The sequence below is a fragment of the Ailuropoda melanoleuca genome, chromosome 5, assembly GCF_002007445.2.
Source record: "Ailuropoda melanoleuca isolate Jingjing chromosome 5, ASM200744v2, whole genome shotgun sequence".
Lineage (NCBI taxonomy): Eukaryota > Metazoa > Chordata > Mammalia > Carnivora > Ursidae > Ailuropoda > Ailuropoda melanoleuca.
In genome coordinates, this window is record NC_048222.1 from 71,191,024 (window position 1) to 71,197,558 (window position 6,535).

Below are 6,535 nucleotides of genomic sequence, written 5' to 3' on the forward strand. Positions count from 1 at the left end.
AAGTTATTCTGTAAATGCATTACTATAAAGACACAGGGGGCCTTAAGCTAATTCTCAAAACAAAACACATTAGATCAGCTTCTGGATATTTTTTGTTTTGTTTTGCTTCTGGCTCCTATTTCAAACCTTAAAAGGCTCTGGGCCACACAGCTTGGGTAGCCTTATGGCTATTAAAATCAATGGAAGGTCAGTTGATTTACTTTGCCCTTAGGTAGATAACAAGCCAAGTGACCGTCTGTGAATCATAATGTGATTCCCTCAAAGACTCTGATCTTTTTGTAAAAATAAAAAGATGTTTTTGGAAAGAGAACTTTTTATTACTTTCATGTATGGAATCCTCAACCACCTACATGTAGCCCAGTTTGGTGGCCAGTTGCTTAGCCTTTGCCTTTTCCAGCTTGGCAAAGCGGCCCCGACTTTGGACCCAAGACGTTGCCTCCCCAGTGATGGCGGGTCTCATCATATCTGTCATTGTCATTGGTCCTGACAACTTCCACCAGCTTCGCTGAGCTCCCTTGTCTTCCGAGTGAACCTGTGTGGAGATGACCGTGGGGCATGTCTTCCTGGGGACCAGACGCCCCAGACTGGCCTTCCCCTTGATAATGTAATAGGGAATCCCCATCTTGTGACCCAGGGCAGGTGGGAGGACAACCCGTTCAGTGGGATCCATATTATGTGCAATCACTACCAGTTGAGCCTTCCTGTTTTCCACTATGGTGATATGGTGATACCATGTTACCCCCCGCTCGAAGGACAGGCAGTCTCTCAGTGGGGACAGCATCCTTTGCAGGCAGCTTCCTTTTCAGCCCGGAGTCAACAGTCTCTCCTTCTCTTGCTTTGTCTCTGGTCTGTGTTTGTGGGCCGGCTTGAGCAATTGAGTAGCTGAATGAACTGGTTCATTGCAGGAGACACTTTAGATGTTTGTGGAGAATAACCCTTTGCTACTGAAGCCAGATGTAGCGGGACCATTTGACAAAGAGGGTGAGGTCCTTTTTGAGCTGGATGTCCTGCTCGATGCCAAATTTCTTGGGCATTTTCTCAAACAAAGGACTGATCACCTTCTTGGCCTGATTCTTCTCTACAGTGGGGACTGGGGCCACTTTCTTCCCCTTTGCCTTCTCTCCTTTCGGTATCTTGGATGGCTGGAAGAGAGAGAAAGAGCCAAAAATAAAAAGATTTCGTGACCTTTTAGTCAGAGCGCTGCTTGATTCTCAAACATAGCAACTATTCTCACCCTTACCCTAGTGTGCCTGCTCTTTCCTTTTCCTTTTGTTCTGATTTCATATTTTTTTCTTTTATTGAGCTTTTTCTTTGGTTTAAAAATGCTTTGGGGGTGCCTGGATGGCTCAGTTGGTGAAGCCTCTGCCTTCGGCTCAGGTCCTGATCCAGGGTCCTGGGATAGAGCCCAGCGTCGGGCTCCCTGCTCAGCGGGAGTCTGCTTTTCCCTCTCCCCCTGAACCTCCCCACTCATGCTCTCTTTGTCTCTCTTTTAAATAAATAAGTAAAATCTAAAAAAAAAAAAAAGGTTTTTTTGATGTCTTAAGTTTGTTTTTATTTTTGGAAACAAGTTAAATATAATAACATACAATACATTAAAAATGTTAAATTTATTTTATAATCACAGTAGGACACTATGTAAATTTTAAAAATACAAAATGATACTAAGCAATGCTTGTAGAAGTATTCATAGGAAGTCAAGGTACAAAACACATGTGGGAATGACACCCCAACCTCAGGATAGCAGAGGCCTCCCAGAAAAGAAAAAAAACAAAAAACAAAAAAATGGGCTGGGCTGGTAGTTGTGATTTACCTTTAAAATTTGTCACATTCTAATGCAGTACACAAAGTGCGATTTGCAAAATTGCAAGCAAATATAGTTAGTGGCTCACTCCCAGAACCCAATCTGTAAATACTACAGAGTGAAAATGAAATTGATGGACCTGACTAATTAACTTAAAGACTGTCAGAACCCCCTGGGACGCCTCAAGTGGGTTGGTGTGCGTGGGAACTGCAGGCCGGACGGAAGGAGGACCGGAAGCCACAGCCAGCCAGAGGCAGAAGAAGATCTTGCAACTGTGCTCTCTTCTCTCCCCAGATCAGCCCAAGCTGGTCTGCCTAAGTCACCACATGCAGGAGGAAAACCTGAGGTACAGCCTAGGGCCTGAGCCAGGGACGGGTGACGCGTAAGTGGAGACAGAGCCCAGGACATGTGGGAGAACAGACCGCAACAAGTCCTGGTGGCCACCCAAGGGAGGTGATGACCCTCTGGTAACATGAGCTCACAGCGAAATATAATGATGCCCAAAATTTAGCTGGGGAGTCAACATAAGGCAAAGCACAATTAATTGATTTCACTTCTATGTGGAATCTAAAGAAACAAGGAGAATGAAGAAACAAAGAAACAGAAACAGACTCATAAATTGTTGGGGAAAGTCATCAAAAAGACAGGACAGCCAGTTGACCTGTGAGATGCCATCCCCCCCAGGCTTCTCACCCCCCTTTCCTGCTCCCAGAGGCTGCTCCTCGGACAGGGGCTTGAGATAGTGATGTGGTATGGAGAACACCTGCACGAGTTACATGACTAACCCTGGTTAAGGCCTCTTTACTTTTAGGATTTGGTGGGCAGTTTCAGGGATCCATTTGTCTTGCTACTGTTCAAGACAAGCCTCCTATGTAAGTTTCCTTTGCTTATTAAAACCGTCACCTCCCAACCTGGAGTGGCCTGCGTCTTTCTTCCGTCTCTTCCAGTTTCAGATGACACCAGGGAAGCTCCCAGGAGGATTATGAAGCAATACAGAGAATAAAACATGGTTGCCAGAGGGGAGGGGTGGAGGGATGGGTGAAATACATGAAGGGAATTAAGAGGTACAAACTTCCAATTATAAAATACATAAGTCACAGGGATGAAAAGTACAACACAGGGAATATAGTCAATAATATTGAAATGCTGTCGTATGGTGACAGTTGCTAACACTTACAGTGGTAAGTAATGTATGGAAGTGTTGAGTCACTACGTTGCCCTCCTGAAACTAACATAACATTGTACATTAACTCTAGTTCAATTTTTTAAAAAATAAACAAAAGAAATATTTTTCAGGAGGTTGTTGGTAATTTGAAGCAGGAGCTAAGCGTTATGAGGAAGCGGCAATTGCAAGTTATCACTACAATAGGAAACTTCATAAATGGATTGAATATCAGAGTGGATATAGCCAAAGAATGAACTGCTAAACTGGGAAAAAAACACGTCAAGGAATTCTCCCAGAAGACAACAAGTACGACAGAGAAGAGGAAACTATAAAAAGATATGTTAAGAGGGAAGGAAGATAGGAGAAGTTCTGGAAGAAGAGAATGCAATCAACGGAGGGGAGAAAATATTTGAAGAAATAATGACTGAGAATTTCCTATAATTAAAGAAAGAAGGAACACTACAGATTGAAGGGGTTTAGAAAATATCAACCAAAGAGATAGGAAAAGCCCACACTTTGTTATAATACAGTCAATTAAGACCATCAAAGTCAAAAATTCCTGACGTAAAGAAACAAAAGTCAAGTTGATACTAGATTTTTCAGCAACAACATTAGATGAGGATAAGCTAATATTTTCACCATGTTGAAGGAGAAAATAATTTAGAATGCTTAGAATGCATAGAATGTTTTCCTCCAGCTGAGTTTTTGTTTAAGTGCAATAAAGAAACTCTCAAACGTATTATTGTCTCAGAAAGACAAAGACTCTCTTTGAAACCACTCTTGAAGGAAGTATTCTGGCAAAAGAAAATGCATCCAGAAGATACAAAGAGATACATACGGGCAGTAAAGATGAGTAAACCTGAATTTAGATTTCACCCACATGATTCGTATATTCTTTTTTGTGTCTGGATTCTTTTGCTTATCATAACATCTTTGAGATTCATCCACATTATTATATATGTCATTGGTGATACTTTCAATTATTCTAAATTTTAGGTATCAGAGAGAAGACCATCAAAAGGGCAAACAGCATAGATTTGAAAGACCTGAGCTGAAATGCTGACTCTTTTCAGTTGTGTGACTTTGCACAAATGATGTAATCTCAGGGCTGGCTGTTTTGATAAATCTCTAAACCTCAACTTTCTTAACTTCAAATAACTATAAAAGTACTCAGCTCATAAAGTTGCTGTAAAGATCGAGATAAAATAAGTGAGAACATGGTGCTAGACACATAATAGTTGTTGGGGGCGGGGGGGGGGGAGGTTTTGTTCANGGGGGGGGGGGGGGGGGGGGGGGGGGGAAGATTTGTTCCATCTGAATATAGCAGGCTAGTCACAGATACTGACTAATTACACTTCCTAATGACCAACCACAGAGGGGATGAAAAGGAGAAACTTTTTTTTTTCCCCATCAAACATGACAATAGAAACCTTATTTTCTCCTTTGGAATACAATTTCAGGGTTTAAAAGGGATTGTATATAAGAATACATCATTTCAGTTTGAAAACAAAGGAGCCAGCAAGTAAACATTTGGAGCCAGTAGCAAGGCTTGGGGGCGTGGGCGGGGCGGGGTGGGGGGGGGACACTCTTTTCTAAGAACTTCAGAGTGTGGATCCCAGCCATTTCCACTGTCTTTCCTCAGAGGATAAAATTAATTTGAGAGATTTAAAGATAGGCATTCCTGTTAGGTTAAAATATTGTGGTGTTCTTCAGCAAGATGCTATGACCCAAGAGAACCAGTAAATCTTGTGGCGTTAAAATGAAATGATAGACCAAAAAACACTGTCATTTTCCTGCCTATGTTTCAGTCAGCTCAGAGAATTTCTTCCCATACACGTTAATTTTTCCAAGATGTAGAGAATTAAAAATGTAACAACCATTTCCAATTATCTGTGCTGTTCTTTAAGAACTATGGGGCGTGAATCACTGTAAAGAGCTAATTTAGGAAGGAAGGCAGTCTTTGAATACATGGAACACGCAGACGCCTTAGAGGGCACTGACACTTTGTTACCATCTGGTTTGATATGACAGTTGAAATTACCATTTAGCTGAGGCATTTCCACATTGGTAGTTCTTGGACTGGGCATTTTACAATGGAAAAAAAACACTAAAGCAATCAGTTTTCTTCTTGTGGTTAATTTTACATGAATAGAAAGAGATAATGCAACTCAGTCCTTTTTCTAATACTTCCGAATAGGGTTGACCTTATAGAAATTTAATTATAAAATACATGTAGGAACCTTGATGACTCTATTAGGAGGCTGTAGCACAGATGAAAGACTTGGAAGTAATTTCTCTCCAATAAGATCTACAAAGATAAGAAAAATAAATGTGGGGGCGCCTGGGTGGCACAGCGGTTAAGCGTCTGCCTTCAGCTCAGGGCGTGATCCCGGCGTTATGGGATCGAGTCCCACATCAGGCTCCTCTGCTGTGAGCCTGCTTCTTCCTCTCCCACTCCCTCTGCTTGTGTTCCCTCTCTCGCTAGCTGCCTCTATCTCTGTCANAAAAAAAAAAAAAACTTTAAAAAAAAAAAAAAAAAAAAAAAAAGAAAAATAAATGTGTCATTGACTAAGAGAATACTTTACATCTTAATGGTGTTTTTTAGATTTCATATATATTTCTTCATTTATTTATAAATAATCCTATAAATAGGTAGAGTGAGGGTTATGATCTCCACTTTATAAGTAAAGAAATTTTGGACTGAGAGTTTTGAGAAGACTAATATTAGAAGTGATGATGCTTTTCCCCAGATGTCATCACTGCCTCAAATTTTTATGCCCCCTTTGTCACTTAGGAAGCATTTAGAGATAACTTGTTAAGGCAGAAATTCAAACCAGGTTAATCCTAAAACTCACCCAGAATTGAGTACAGAAATTCAAACCAGGTTGATCCAAACCAGGGAGTGAACTGATTTCCACAACAAGGAAAAACAGGATGACTGAATGCAGACAGACTCAGACTCTCATTGTTGATGTTTCTTGCTTCCTCTCCGGCCTCAGCCCTGCTCTGTGTGTGGCTTTCTTTCCCTCCCTCTGCAACTGGGCTCCCTTCATGTGGCTCAGTAGGTAAGTACAAGCAGCCCCAATACCACTTCCTCCCAGCACCCACAGCACAAAAATGCCAGAGTTAATCTTCTTCATTTGTTCCAGGTGGAAAAGCCGGGGACCCAACTTGGGTGACATGCCAAATTTTGGCCATTCCTGAGATCAGAAACATAGGAAGCTCTGAGTGGCACAAGTAAGACCCTGTCTCTCAAGTGATTGTTAGGGACAGAGTACATGTTTGACCACATGCAAAGGGAGAGGATGATGCCCCCCAAAAAAGGATATTGGCAAATACTCACTGTCATAGAAATAAACAGACAGGGAGCTTAGTGGGTCAGATTCGGACATTTAGAAACAGATACGTGTACATGTAAGGATTTATTACAAAATTTTTCTGGAAATTCAAATAAGTGGGGAAAAAAGGTGAGTTATATAATTAATGCTGCAAAAACAGTTGATAATGTTGTGAAAATAGTATTTGTTGAATGGAATGGAATGAATGAATGAATGAGTTAGTGTCTGAGT

General features: G+C 41.3%; 1 pseudogene; it reads right to left on the reverse strand.

The window, feature by feature from the left end:
• Positions 1–346: 346 nt before the first annotated feature.
• On the reverse strand, positions 347–2,809 carry LOC100484837 (annotated as a pseudogene).
• Positions 2,810–6,535: the final 3,726 nt, after the last annotated feature.